Here is a 13,922-nt window from a genome sequence, read left to right as displayed (position 1 = left end):
GAAAATGTTACAGAAGGCTTACGGTGAATCGACTTTATCAAAAACTCGTGCTTATGAGTGGTACAAAGCGTTCAAAAGCGGTCGAGATGTGATGAAAGATTTGCCTCACTCTGGTAGGCCATCAACGTCTGCAACTGAAGTTAACATCGCAAAAGTGAAGGAAATAGTGACTGAAAATCCTCATTCAACTTTGAGAGAGATAGCCACCGAACTTTCTGTATCTCACGAGTCGATCCGTACCATTTTAACTAATAATTTGGGTATGAAACATGTTGCCGCTCGGCTAGTCCCAAAAGACCTGAATTTTTTTCAAAAACTCAATCGCATGAGAGTCGCTGAGGACATGCTAGAACGAGTCAATTCCGACCCAACATTCATGAAACGCATTGTTACTGGTGACGAGACGTGGGTTTACGAGTTTGACATGCAAACTAGTCAACAAGCTTCGGAGTGGCGCCTTCCAACTGAACCGAAACCGAAAAAACCACGCCAAAGTCGTTCAAAAGTCAAAGTCATGTTGACTGTTTTCTTTGACTATCGCGGTGTTGTGCACTCGGAATTCTTGCCGGAAGGTCAAACGGTAAATAAGGAATATTATTTGAGTGTTATGCGGCGTTTAAGAGAGCAAATCCGACGAAAAAGGCCAGATTTGTGGAAAGAAAATTCTTGGATTTTGCACCATGATAATGCACCTTCGCACAAGGCCATCATTGTGAACGAATTTTTAACCAAACACTCAACAAATACCATCGAGCAACCACCATATTCACCAGATATGGCTCCAGCCGACTTTTTTCTTTTTCCTAAACTCAAATTACCACTTCGTGGCACCCGTTTTCAATCGGTAGAAGACATAAAAGAGAATTCGCCTCGAGAACTGACCTCAATTCCGGAAACAGCGTTTAAAAAATGTTTTGATGATTGGATTATTCGTTGGCGTAAGTGTATCGTTTCTAAAGGAGCATATTTTGAAGGTGATAAAATAAATTTGGATGAATAACAAACAGTTTGTGTATTATTGATCTTTTCCTGCTACTTTCTTGACAGAGTAGTATGTCGCTCTTTCAAGAGTAACCTCTCGAGAAAACATGTTTGTATTGTCTAATGACAAAAAAGCTGTGAACGTTGTATATAAAGACATTCTGTAATATAATAATTGTTGTAAAGATAAAATAAAAATGTAAAAAGTAAATAAGTTTAAAATGTAGGTACACAACGTTAATCTTCTAAAAATTAATTGTTTTATGTAAATAAAGAGTAAAAAAAAAAGTCCATAAGGAATATAAAAGATACAAAAAGTACTAAATCAAAAATTAAAATAGATAGTGTACCTACATAAATAAAGTACAATCTAATACATAAAAAAGGTAAAGAAAAAAAAATAAAAAATAAAAGGAAAATAAAAAAAAATAACATGTATGTACAGGTAGTTTTTAATTGTAGATAGTCTTTAATTTTAAATATATGGGAAACCTTTCTCATCGTTAAAATGAAAATGTATGTATACCTTACTGTGTAATGTATGTATATTTCAAAAAATGTAGACAAAGTTAATCTTCTAAAAATAAATGTAAATAAAAAATAAGTAAAAGTAATAAAATGTAGAATGTAAATAATTTAAAAAGTAAACAAGAAAATAATAGTTAGATGTATATAACAAAAGTAGGTAAGTACATAAAAAAAAAACAAAAAATATAAAAAAACAGTACATAAAAAATAAATAATATTAAAAAGTAGGTACTACGACTTTGATCTATACATATAAGACAAAAAAAAATCTGTACATTACTTAAATATTTTTTCCAAAAACTGATAGGGGGGGCGATCAAAGAAGAGTCACAGAAACCAAAAAACATTTTAATATTTTAAACGCGGTTAAGGGAAAGAGAAGTTATTGTGAATTGAAAATTAGTATCCAATATGTGTTGGTGCGTTGACTGTATTTGTCGAAGTAGCGGGATACACGCAAATGAAGTTGCGCGGGTCAGCTAGTTAATAATAAATTTCAAGTTAACAAAACGTTGTACGAAAGTATACTATACAATAATTATAAACAGAAAAGTTTTCAAATGTACGGAAGAGTAAATTGAAGCATCAAAAACAAAATGATTCGTTGATAGAACTCGTTATTTTGAATGGCTTTTGTCAACATAACAGTACGCTAACTACAATGAAAGGGAGAGTCAATTGAATGGATGCAAATTATCGTTTTCATTCACGATTTTATTGTGCACAGTCGCTGAATAGAATTCACGCAATTTTGAATAGTATACGAACATAATGTGCGTATATTTATACAGGTTAGGTGTTGAACCATTCGATTCTGCTTTATTGATAAGCATATACACATAAAAAATATCGTCATCGGTGGAAGAACGAACATTTCAAGAGAAAGAAAAGTTTTTATCTCGTGTAGAAAAAGGAACATGTATGTAATTAGTTACTTGATTTTCATGATAATGTATGCTCAATAGGGATATTGAGCTAGTTCTTAGCCAACATGGTTTTTCGACAATTACATTTGCGCTTCGTATGGATATTTCTTGTCGTTTGCTCAAACGACGGCCACGTTCAGTTAGTGGGTTACTTAGTGAATTAACAAAAGAAGCCAAGTGGAAAAATGTAGTCTCTGCCTACCCCTCCGTGAAAAAGGCGTAATTTTATGTATGCACGAGTATATTTTGAGATTCACACAGTGAAATACTAGACCATCACCTAAAATAGGGATCCCAAGTTTATGAGTGGAAAAAAGTAATTTATAAGTTTTATGAAATCGTTATCAGTATACCTGTCAAAATGAAAATAGCGATTATTTATTGCACGGACTTAATTTCGTTTCCATTAGAGTAGCTAAATTATTACAAATGATAACGCGTTTCGTTCAACGTAATAGCTGATTTGTGGAGTCAGTCAATATCATCATTTTTCATATGGTTGCCTTGTTTTTTTGTTATTAAGTTATTGAAATTAACAACTAACACTCTATTACAACAAGATATTAATAAAAGTATGCTTGCCAAGTTATTTATTACTTAAACATTTAATATTTAAGCAGATGTAACAAATTCCACAGCAGTTAAATCTAATAGGTACTTTTACATATAACTAATCTTTGAGACTTGTATCAAAATATACAACGTGATTACTTAGATGAACTTAAAAGAACTTGAAGTGTCCAGACATATGCTTTGTCAACGTCCCACTTCGGTATTATATATATATAAAAACGACAAGATGAGAATATCCCACTAACATCATAAATGCGAAAGTTTGTAAGTATGTCAGGATCTCAGTATGGATGTTTGTTACTCTATCACGCAAAAACGTACGTAGTTAGATGAAGACCCAGAATACCATATAGGCTTCTCTTTACCCCGGAGTTCCCGCGAGAATTATAATTTATATTTTATTAAAAATTATATCCAGGCGGACGAAGTCGCGGGCGGCCTCTAGTTATATTAATAATAAATATCAAGTTAACAAAATGTTGTACCTATGTGATACAATTTTAAACAGAAAACTTTTCAAATGTACAGTACAATAAATAAATACATCAAAAACAAAATGATTCGTTGATAGAACTCGTTATTTTGAATGGCTTTTGTCAGCATAACAGTACGGTGACCACACAGATTTCTCTGTCAGACCCAAGGGTTGACTGGTAGATAATGCTAGCATTAAGTCCGCCAATTGTGCTGTACATTTGTATTTTGTGCAATGAAGTTTAAATAAATAAATACGGTGACTACAATGAGAGGGAGAGTCAATTGAATGCATGGATATTATCGTTTTCATTGACGATTTTATTGTATACTTTCGTTGAATAGAATTCACGCAATTTTGAATAGTATACGAACATAATGTACGTACATTTATACAGGTTAGGTGTTAATCTGTTTGATGCTGCTTTATAGTAGATAAGCAGGTGCCGTGTAGAAAAAGGACTGCTCTATCTCTTTCCCATGGATGTTGTAAAAGGCGACTAAGGTATAGGCTTATGGACTTGCGATCCTTTTTTTAAGCGATGTGCTAGCAACCTGTCACTATTTGAAACTCAACTCTATCACTAAGCATTACAATTAACAACTATTTTCAATACTGTCGGCTCTGTCTACCTAGCAAGAGTTATAGACGTGATTATAAATGATTATATGATGAATGATAATGCCGTGTGGTTCCCGGCACCAATACAAAAAAGAATAGGACCACTCCATCTCTTTCCCATGGATGTCGTAAAAGGCGACTAAGGGATAGGCTTACAAACTTGGGATTCTTTTTTAGGCGATGGGCCAGCAACCTGTCACTAGTTGAATCTCAATTCTATCATTAAGCCAAATAGCTGAACGTGGCCATTCAGTCTTTCAAGACTAGACAGAGCCAACTGTCTACCCCGCTAAGGATATAGACGTGACCATATGTATGTATATGATGAATGTATGCTTTCTAAGTTCAGCATTAGATTAACGATTTTAACAAAGGTTAGCTTCTTCTATTACATATATGTATGTAATATCTAACTATGTAGTAAGTACATTATAATTGGACTTGGTACCTAGAAACTAAGATAGCATAGAAGGAAATTACATTTGCAAAAGACCCGAGAGGCGGCTACCTTCACCTACGTGATACAAGCAAAGCCTCACATAAAATTTCCATAAGCACAATTCACTATTCGAGACCCAATATTAAGATAAGGTGCGTTCCATCCATATCCAAAATTGCTTTATGCATAAGTGGAATCTCGGTAGGTATACTTTTAAGGTATGTTTCTCGTAGATATATAAGGGATAGGCGTCTGGATTATACGCCCATAAAGTATAGAAAATAGGTCGTTAGAATGCGGCGCCTGTCTTCATCGATCCCACGTTTTGAAGTGGCAACTGACTTTAATATCGAGGCAACTAAAAAAGGTGATCATTCATTCATATAATCACGTCTATGTCCCTTGCGGGGTAGACAGAGCTAGCAGTCTTGAAAGACTGACGGGCGACGTTCAGCTGTTAGGCTAAATGATAGAGTTGAGATCAAAACAGGTTGCTAGCCCATCGCCTAAAAAAGAATCGCATGTTTATAAGCCTATATCTTAGTCGCTTTTTACGACATCCATGGGAAAGAGATGGAGTGATCCTATTCTTTTTTGTCCCTCATGGGCTAGCAACCTACCACTATTTAAACGTGGCCTTTTCGAGACTGTTGGCTCTGTCTATCCCGCAAGGGATATAGACGTACTACAAAAAATAAGATAATAATTTAAATCTTCTGAAGTTAAGAAACAAATGACAAGTTTGAAGAGGAATGCATAGAATTTCTATTATTCTAGCACACAAAGTTGGTATTCCATCAAAGTGAGTAGTTAGCAGAAGTTAACAGTAGGACAGGTTATATCAAGAACTTGATGCATGAAGCATGCACTTCTAAAACTTAGATGCTGGTAAGTTATGTTATCTTAGTTCAAAGCTCTGTGTAAAGTTAATATCGTTGTACATTTAATAGTATCTACATATTATTCTGATTTTTAATATAATTATACCTAATTTTAAGTGATTCTTGGACTGAGATTGACTTGAGATTCTCCTTTGAGGCGATACGATGTCAACCTATCACTTTTTGAATCTCAATTTTTAAAGACATACAGCTAAAGGTTTTTTAATCTTTACAAAACTGTTGGCTCTGTATACCTATGTAAGGGATAAAGACGTGATCAAATGAATATATGTAGTTTTAAGAGATTGAGATAACTACCAAGCCTTATTTTTCTTATTGTTTTCATGTCTGTACTTATAATTTATAGAGAAACTGTACTTATAATTTATAAAGATTTTATGGATTTTTGTATTTCTAAGGTATCGCAGTCATCTCGTAAAAATTGGACATACTTACGACATTTCCGGTCCCATCTGTATGTACGTCTGTCACAGCCATTACAAATGGAGAATATGCGTACTATCGGCTGAAATTAGAAAATCTTCAATTCAACACTGTGCGGTATGATTTTGAAAAATAAAAATACGAAAAGAATATGTTAATTAGGGTAATATTTTTTTTTCATGGGTGGTCTTGCCTGCCGGTATTTTTTTTATGAAATTAAATTAGACTATGATTTAAAGGAAACACTTTAATCAGAAACTCCTATACGAAATTTGATGAAATTGGTTACGGGGTAAGATAAGTAAAATCACGTTCCGTTTATCTAAAACGGTCTAAGCAAATACATCATGTACAAATTTGATGAAACAATAACGTGTGATAAACGAGCCCGTGTTTTATTAAAACTGGTGTCAAGTAAAGCTTTAATATCACACCGCGGCGATGATGGCGTATGTATAAAAGGTTGTGCAAAAATATTCTGAAGGTTAAAAAGTTCAGTGGACTGGGATAATGAGTCTGATATCTTATTTTTTTAGGTTATAGTCTGCCTCTGTGGCGCAGTTAGTGTGCTTCCCTCTGAGTCACAGAGTCTCAGGTTCAAATCCCGAGCCGGTCAAAATTTTACGGTGTTTTTGTTTTTATCTGTATATTTTATAATACCACACACGCTATGATTAATTTTGATGAAATTCTGTATACTCATAGTTACACATACATACATACCATCACGCCTGTCTCCCATTGGGGTAGGCAGAGACTATGGAATTCCACTTGCTACGATCCTTACAGATCTCTCCCGCTTCCTATATTCTTATACTCGTAGTTAATTGTACAAACACAGTTCCGTTCCTTATATTTTAATTGCGAAATGAGTATTCATACATATTGTATGGCAACGCTACTATATCTACTATATACTATACTAGAAATTTTATTTTAATGCGGGCGGAGCTGCGGACAAAATCTAGATTGACATATGTACATTGAAAATTACGTTCGCTACATCGGATTTAAATTCTACGGTAAGTGCCCACTTATTTCCCAGAGGAGTACGCCCGGACTGCAATTAATTTATTATTGAACGGAATTTTAATGTAAATATTTAAATTGATGACTTTAACACTAGCAAAATCCAGCTCAATGTGGAAAAACACACTCATTGTTCTTCTATTTATTGTAGCAATCCCCTCTGTCCGCAACTGAAACCTTCCTATGTATACGTGTATAATTTCCTTCAATCAATACTTAATTACATTTGGCCCTCCCGAATAGTTTTCCACCATATAAATAGGAGCGTTGATTTGGTTTTCGTAATCCTTGACCGCAAATCAAAAAGGGTACAGAGGAAATCGCAACGAAACGTTTAAACCTCTAAATATACCTAATATATAAACTAAATATAGATTAATTTTGTAAGAGATGTGGCATAGATTTGAAATTAACATTACGTAAATTTTTTACCTCTCTGTAATCTGGTTTTGTTGCAATTTTGAGAAGGATACATTATGTGTAAGATTTTTACTAAAGGAACCTTTTGCGAAAGGAACAATTTAAAAAAAATACATCATCCTTAAAGGAAATTTTGCTGAAGGGACATTCTGATTAAGGGTGTTTGGTATTTTGCGAAAGGGCATTTTGCGACGAAGCCCTTAGCATATTTCAGTTTCATCGTTTATCGTTTCTAGTTACAGAAATACTGAGGAAATTACTTATGTTGATTTATTTAGGAAGAAATAAAAGAAGTCTGTGTTCGTCGTCTCTACGTTTATTCAAGTTCTTTTATATCGGAATCGGAAATGCATTGAAACTGATATTCATAGAAAAAGACCATGTATGATATAGTTCACAGCGAAATAAATGCGGGCGAATGAACATCAAAGAACTTATGAGAACTTATGATGGTTGAATAATAATGATAAAGGAACTTTATACATAGAACTCTCAAACTCTCAAAGAACTCGTGCACGGAGTTTCGCTACCATGGGAATTTTAGTAGCATATTTTATCAACGTATATTAATAACGTTATTATTAATTATATATGTTAACGAAAATGTATAAAATCTAGGAATTGCATACAACTCCTAGGAAATGTATACAATTCCGGAGCTATTTAGGAAATGTATAAAATATTGTTTTAAAAATTATTTAATACATACATATCCTGGGAGATGTATACATTTCCTAGGAATTGTATATATATCCTATATCGTATTAGAAAATGTATAAAAAGAAGGCTTTCTGTAATAAAACACCTTGTTAAAATGAGAATTATATTTTTAGGTAAGGTAAGTTTTTTTTAAAGAAATTATAATTGCTTAGAGTTAAACTCTGACGATATAATAGACTTTACAACGATGCCCTTTTTTATGTTGCCCTATTTCTAGCTGTTTTTTTTTTTTGCCGTGGAAACTTCTTCTATTAACTCTTTGTAACGTTCATCTTCGATATAAGCGGTTTTTTTTAGCGTTTGTTAACATTCTAAATGATGTCCCTCTCCCCGCTAATCCCGCGTACCATCACGGGTTTTACATTTCCGATTGCTATTTAGGAAATGTATAGATTTCCTAGGAAATGTGTCTAATATAATTTATTGCACACATTTTCGGGCTATTTTAGGAATTACATACATTTCCTAGGAATTGTATACAATGACGGATTACATACATTTCCGTTAACATATATATAAAATAAATAATTATAGACTCTTTTTGTGGATAGTATGGATGCCAGTAAATTGTACATACATAAATAGCGTCTATATCCCTTGTGGGGTAGACAGAGCCAACAGTCTTGAAAAGACTGATAGACCACGCTCAGCTATTTGGCTTAATGATAGAATTGAGATTCAAATAGTAGCAGGTTGCTAGCCTTTCGCCTAAAAAAGAATCCACAGTTTGTAAGCCTATCCCTTAGTCGCCTTTTACGACATCCGTGGGAAAGAGATGGAGTGGCCCTATTCTTTTTTGTACTGGTGCCGGGAACCACACGGCACATAAATTGTGCCATAATAGTAAATTGTGTCTCTACCAATCGATGTTTTGTACTACGGATTTGTCCGATTCTCCGTTTAACTCATTTGGACCTTGTAATTGTTGCGGTTTGACCAACCGACGATTTGGCCGGATATTGTAACGTCGGGGCGTAAAATTTTTGAACAAATTGTGGGTACTGTATATGTCATTAAAAGAGCAGAAAATTGAACAACGATATTGTAGGAAAAAAGGAACCGGTATATCAATGAAATTAGAGGAAATAATATGTTTTGGTAATGTAACATCTTTTTCAAGCATTAGCTTTTCATGTAAATAATCTTTTTTTTGATAATATACACACTAATAATAATGAGAAAGGATTTGTTATTTTGTATGTTTGTAACGAATAAACTCAAAAACTTTAGACTGATTTTCCTCACAACTAAAAATTCAAACTATCACGCCTGTTTTCCTTAGTAGACAAAAATTATGGATTTCCACTTGCTACGATCTTTAATATTTAAACTATTCCAATTTGCAATAACTGTCATTCATGTGGACATATGTGTGTCGTTGCAAATAAATTTAAGTCTACACTGTGACATACGACACCAAGAAAACTAGTTTTCAATGTCCTACAAATGTTCAATAGAAGGCGATGTGTTGAAAATTTCCAATTGATATGAAACACGATAATATGACTATCCCTGCGAAATTAAAATATTTAGGTATTATTATTTTGTTATAACTTATATGAGTTTCTTCATCGATCATTGGATATATTCCAAAAAATCAGTTTTGCTTTATATATCATTGTAACGATTATTCACATCAAGCGCACATGAAATTTTGAATGAACATAGTAAAGAAAGGATATTAAGCGAAAGATTGTATCGCAGCGATCATGGTAGGTTAAACTCTACATGCTTAAATAAAAAATATGTAGTAAAAAATTATGTCTACCCATCTGGAGAAATTCTCTATTCTCATCAAATTAAAAGTTCCAATAGTACAAGACATACTTTTCAGCTTTAACGCATTATTGTAAATATAAAACCGATGGGATAGTCATGTTATCGTAGTTTAGCTCTTTTGAACACTTTAAGCTATCTGTCAGCGCGACAAACTTGAGCCAGTCGCAAACAAGCGTATTGTTAGAAAATTCTTGTGACTTCTCTCGATAAATTCTAGTAACTACGTTTATTTTCTTTATTTGGTTTCGTTCCAGATGTTGTTTGTTCAATATACTTCACCATTTGTTCTTGAAAGTATTAGAACATTGATAGACTTATCTATTGATAAATGTCTTAACCTGTTGCGATAACTAATTCATGGAATATTGTAAACATTTCATGTTTTGAATGCAATCCGTTAGCGAAGAAATATCCTAGGATTAAAGATATACTAACACTAATACCACTGTATTGAAAATATCCTGTATTAATAAAAAATAAATCTGACCAAGTTTAGTGCACTTCTCATTATCTCTATTGTTATATACATACATATGTATATCTCAGCTGCACCTTTTATTTATATTGTGGCATTACGGTCTGGCAAATATCTTGTATGTTTTTTATACATACATACATAAATCACGTCTCTTTCTTGGACGGGCAGGCAGAGACTACATCGCTTCATCCACTTGCATAACTCTTTTCATGCAAGCGGTTCGGTTCCGCGTACTCTTGACCTACCTTTTGCCAGGACATCCTTAATTTGATCAAAGTACACTCGTCCTAGGCCTTCCCCCTCCTACCTTAGAATTGTAAACAGTCTCTATAGTTTAGTACTTATATTGGCTCTTATGTCTCACATCTTGTTGCTATAAATGGAGATTTGGACATTCTATTTTACTACTGTTTTAGTCGTTAATCTTCATATTAAATAAAAAAATGAGTGGCAGTTTTTCTTCTCGCGTCGATTGTGAAATTCTTCTTTTTGGCGATCGGGTCCTCCTATTACTATTTCTGAATTTTCATTCTATAGGGATGGAAAACCTGCCCTCATCATCATTCATCATTTTAATTGAACATCCCTCTTTCCCAGAGAAGTAGGCAGAGACCATTTCTTCCATTTGCCACGATCTCTACACAGGTGTTTTTTTTTGTTTCATCAAAATTCTTATATATTTTAATGAAAGTTCTGCTATTTAGAGGCTCTTGACCTGTGCTTTCACTTGAACTTTCACGACTTGTCCATGTAATAAATATAGGTCTACTTAAAATATACCCCTTAAATTAGGAAAGACTTGCGAACGAAAAGATGACGTATTCCATTCTTATCATACTTAATACGCTTACGTACACCATTCGGTGGAATGAGTTCACTAACCTGAGGAAATCGCTAAATCGCCAAAACACAATAACAGCGCAAATACCCAATATTGGGTTAGCAATAAAAAATTCTTTCTTCGCCTACCGCGCCTCAGCGGTAAATATTTGGTGTTTGGAAAACAATGTTCCAACTTGTTATATGATTACATTGGGAGAGTCTAATGGCTACTAGTGATCTTAAATCCTTATTTTATTCTCATAAACTTTTAATTGAATAAACAATATGTGCATAATTGTAGTTTCACTTAAAATTGGTAAGTTTACTCGAAACGAGACCCATTTTTGGTTCAATAAATTTTAATGGCATAGGTAAATAAATTTTATGAAACTCAATATGGACCTAGATACTGATAAAACGACTTACATTAGTATAGTATACTTAATGTCGACCATCAATTTAGTAAAACAAAAATTAATCCCAGTTCCAAGAACAACCTAACTTTATAAAGAGAGGTCTATTATGGTCACAGTGGCTTTAGCAATTAGATACAGTAGACATTTACGACCAAATTAACCCTTTGTGCTTAAAAATCTACTCGTCAAGCACAGATAAAGTAGTCTAATTAATTTCATGCCACAAATTAAATTACAAGTATCTAATACAGCTATTAATTCTGTACCTGAGTGTAAAATATGAGCGCTGAATTCAACACGAGAACAGAGTTATTTCGTTGTAATTCTTCACCAGAATTCTGAGACAAAATTTACTTACATAGCTGGGTACAGTCAACAACGTTTAATTAAGTTTAACAGACTGTTGGTGTATAACATCTTTATATATTTTTCTACAAAAACAAACAAATTTTCTAAATATATAAATAGCTACTTATAAAAATACATGCACATACATATAGTCACGTCTATATATATCCCTTGCCTGGTAGACAAAGGCAACAGTCTTGAAAAGACTGAGTGACGTTCAGCTGTATGGCTTAATGATGGAATTTGAGATACAAATAAGACAAGAATCGTCTACAAAAATAATCCCAAGTGTATCTTCTTCGTACTTCGTACTTCCACCGTGAAAACTTATGAATGTTGTTGACTGTACCTACTACATTAATAAAGATGACAAGTTTGTCTTCAGAAAATATGCTTCTTATTCAGAACCGACCACAGTTAGAATAACAATTTACTTTTTTTATTCCAGACAAAAAATATATTTGCCTAATGCGAACAGAAACATGAAAGACTGCTATTTTTCAGAGCCTGTTACAATTTTTTAAGGTTACAAACGTGACTTTCATGGTATAAAGAATACGTGCAGAAAGGCAAAGGTAAACATAATACTACTAAAGTAGATGTTTTATCGTCAGCCTCCCAGTCAGGGGGTGAATGTACAATTTTATCGATCAAGAGTAATTCTATTAACCATTTGGAGAAACACGCCTAGTATAATACATGTCAAAATTTAACTTCTTTTATATAAATTATATAGGTATTAAAGCCGCACGTAAAAACCTTTATTTTATCTCGGACGTTTCAGTCGCTCTAATACAGTGCTGCCAACTTGGCAACTTCGTAGCTAGAATTGGCAACATTTTCCAGGAAAATTATTCCAAATCAATCGCAGGTACCATAGATGAAGCCTCCCAACCTTCGACATCTTCCAAATTTAATAATAACTTTGTTTTTTATACCTTATATAGATTAACTGTGTAATTTTAATAAAGAATAGGTGATTTTATGAAAATAATGTGTTTTATTTCGTGAATTATCATCTTAAAGTTTATTGACAAATTTAGCTAGATGCTAGCAACTTTTTAGGTTGACAAAGATACCTTATCTAGCAACTTTCTGTTATATGTCTAGCTACAAGCCTAAGGTGGGGGTTGGCAACACTATTGTAATATGATTCGAATCGTCCGAGATAAAATAAAGGTTCATACCTGTATTTATTTACAAAATAGTATAATGCAACGTGAAAGTTTTAAAATCAGTTGCAGTGAATGTCGTAACCAGTCAGTAAAGAAAGTTTTTCAATACATTTATTTCCTTGTCCTCAGATTTAACCCAAAGCCAAATGCTATGCCGTGGAGTGTCAGCCCACAAAGTGTGCGGGTTACGTGCGCACGCGCCTCGGATCTCGTTCACAAGCAAGGATGAGCCAGAACTGCAGGAGTTAAGGAGGAAGTCTGCCAGCAGTCGCCTGGGCAGCTCACCGAGGTCAAGCATAGCGAGTGAAGATAGGGGCGATGGAATCGCATTGAGGTAAAGTTGTTTGGCATCATCATAATCGCCTGGTTTCAGCAAAGTGACAATAGGATCTCACTTAGTTACAAATAAGTATTTTTCGCCGTGCCATTTGGTTCCACTTATAGAAAAAGAATAGGACCACTCCATCTCTTTCCCATGGATGTCGTAAAAGGCGACGAAGATTTCAGTTTTAGGCGATGGGCTAGCTACCTGTCACTATTTTAATCTCAATTCTATCATTGAGCCAAGCGGCTGAGCCTTTCAGTCTTTTGGTGACTGTTGGGTCTGTCAACCCCGCAAGGGTATGTTTATGTGTGTGATGTGATTATATGTTTATATATATGGCTTATCGACATCTTCCAAACGCCGTAGCATTGCACGCGCGACGCCGCTGTGAGAGACCTAACGCTAATAGCAGCGCACTCCTCCTGTGATTCCGCGGCGAAAACCAGAAGGTTACTCGTAGTAGAGCCATGAACTGTGATGGGATAGTTTTCCCTTTACAAGTTTAAGTCAATGACATGCGAAAATTTCTTGCATTACAAACT

This window comes from Amyelois transitella, chromosome 12 (genome assembly GCF_032362555.1).
Source record: "Amyelois transitella isolate CPQ chromosome 12, ilAmyTran1.1, whole genome shotgun sequence".
NCBI lineage: Eukaryota > Metazoa > Arthropoda > Insecta > Lepidoptera > Pyralidae > Amyelois > Amyelois transitella.
The sequence above is the reverse complement of the archived record's forward strand: the minus strand, read 5'-3'. Positions refer to the sequence as shown.